The sequence below is a fragment of the Gossypium hirsutum genome, chromosome D06 (assembly GCF_007990345.1).
Source record: "Gossypium hirsutum isolate 1008001.06 chromosome D06, Gossypium_hirsutum_v2.1, whole genome shotgun sequence".
Lineage (NCBI taxonomy): Eukaryota > Viridiplantae > Streptophyta > Magnoliopsida > Malvales > Malvaceae > Gossypium > Gossypium hirsutum.
Genome location: NC_053442.1, coordinates 56,042,153 through 56,044,484, shown reverse-complemented (window position 1 = coordinate 56,044,484; position 2,332 = coordinate 56,042,153).

Below are 2,332 nucleotides of genomic sequence, written 5' to 3'. Positions count from 1 at the left end.
GCTATTGTTCAAATTTAGTACATTGTCAGATATGATCTTTTTGGGGTTCCATACTGACATAGGATTCTTTAAGAATTTGTTGACTGTAGACTTTATGACATTGGCATACGATGCAACTTTCACCCATTTAGTAAAGTAATTGACGACCACAAAGACGAATCGATAACCGTCAGAATCTTTTGGCGAGATTGACCAAATGACCTTCATGCCCTACATAAGGAGAAGTCATGTATCCCAATGATTTTTTTGTAGGGTAAGATCCATTTCTCGACTTGTTCTACCATCCTTAACAGGTCCAGAAATAGGCTACGATCTATGTCATCATCAAAGTCATGAGATCCCTCTAAACACATGTCTCGCTCAGAAGGAGATTCTGAGTCAGTAGTAGCGTCACTTATGTCATTGATATCTGGGGACCCATAGTAAGCGCAAAAGAATATACAAAAGAATGTGTGAATTTACGAATAATTATTTGTATAATATAATTATGAATGAAAGAATTATTCAAAAGAATGAAAGAATAATTATTCACATGAAAAGAATAGAAGAACATTTGCTCAAAATGCAAAGATGTTTTTCATTAAAATAATAACATTCAGACATTAGCCTATTTCACAAAAAGTTCTCATTGCTTCTAGGCTAAAAGCAACAAGTGTTCTGAGTATTACTTTAAATAAGCTCTAAAAACTATAGGGATTTCTTTCGCAGTCCAATTATTTAGAGCACTTCTAAGTTGATGAGGGCGAATATCTAACAAGGACCCTTTTCAGTTGTCTTCATGCACGGCATTAATGTGAACGCTTCCTAACACTTCTTCATACATTGCATTCACCCCATCATCGATGTGATTGGGTAGCAGATTTTCTGCACTAGATGAACCATCAAATTTGACAACGCCTATATTGATGAGTCTTTCAACTAACTTTTTGAAGGCAATGCAATTCTCTACTGAGTGCCCCGTAATTCCCGCATGATAATCACATTGCGTGTTTGTATCATACCATTTAGGGTACGGAGGTTGTGGGGGTTTTGAGTAGAAAGGTGCAACAACGTGCACATCGAATAAGCTTTGATACAGCTCCTTATACACCATCAGAATTGGTGTGAACTGGAGCTTCTCAGTACCTGGTTTCCCACTAGATTCGTGCTTTAAAGGACTCTGATGTCTGGTGGTTTCTGTGTTTGGCCGGCCCACAGTGATTGGTTTTGAGTGGCCTTTGTGATATCGGCCTACATTATCCCCCTTATTCCCCTTTCTCTTTGTGGCCTTTATAGTATCTGAGTATTCTACCCTCGCCTGTTTTATTTCTGCTGGATTATCAAGAGCAATAAGATTGACTAAATTGTTTTTCAAATTGGATCTTGAGCCTATCGGGCGATTCATTTGTGTTAAGGTATTGGTTTGATATTGCTGGGATTTGATAGTAAGGGGTGCCCCTTGTGGGTGCATATCTGGCTGGACACTTATCGGGATAAAATTTGAAGGATAATTAGGGTCTTCTTTATCCTCCCCAAAGTGGACCACTGGGTTTTCCTCTCTTTCTAACCCTCTAGCCAATAACTGGGTTAACTGGTTTATCACATTGCTTTGGAATTCTAGCATCTGATCCTTCATATTTTGTTGAAATTTGGTCAATTGCTCTTGCATCTGTATTTGCATTTGCTCTATTCTATCCAATCTTTGGTCCATGCCTCCTGACTTTGCTCGGGTACTATAACGGTGTTTGGCAAGTTGGTTGGTTTCCAAATTAGCTGAAGAATGATTTTAATCAATTAGGCTCTTTTAGTGGATTTTAATGCGTTTGATGTCATGTAACGCGGATGCATGCAATGAATGCATAAAGAGATGTTGATTCTGATTCAATTCTATTTAGAAAACTTTACTAGAAAACAAATCTCTTTACATAAAGTGGATATTTATATGACCTTGCCCTCATAAGAGAAGATATTTGATCCTCTTCTTCATTCGAGTGTTAAGATAAATCTCACGAACTCTTCAAAAAACGTCTCTTCTATCTCTTTTTTGCTCAATCCAGGCCGTAACTTGTTGCTCACTCATCCTCGTGATGCTCGTTGGCTTCTCTTTAAGAAGGTTCAGCAGCTCTCGAATAATCTTTGTCATCTTGAATCCCTGGGCAATGGAGCCATAATCGCGTAGTCCTCCATTAAATTATCATCTTTCTCTTATCACTTGTTCTTGGACCATATTCGGACAACCATATTGTCATCCCCTTTATCAAGAAACTCATTTCCTTATGACAAGCTCCTTATGACTATACGGAGATGATAATCTCACAAAGGCATAGGTACTGATGTATTCCGAAAGCGATCC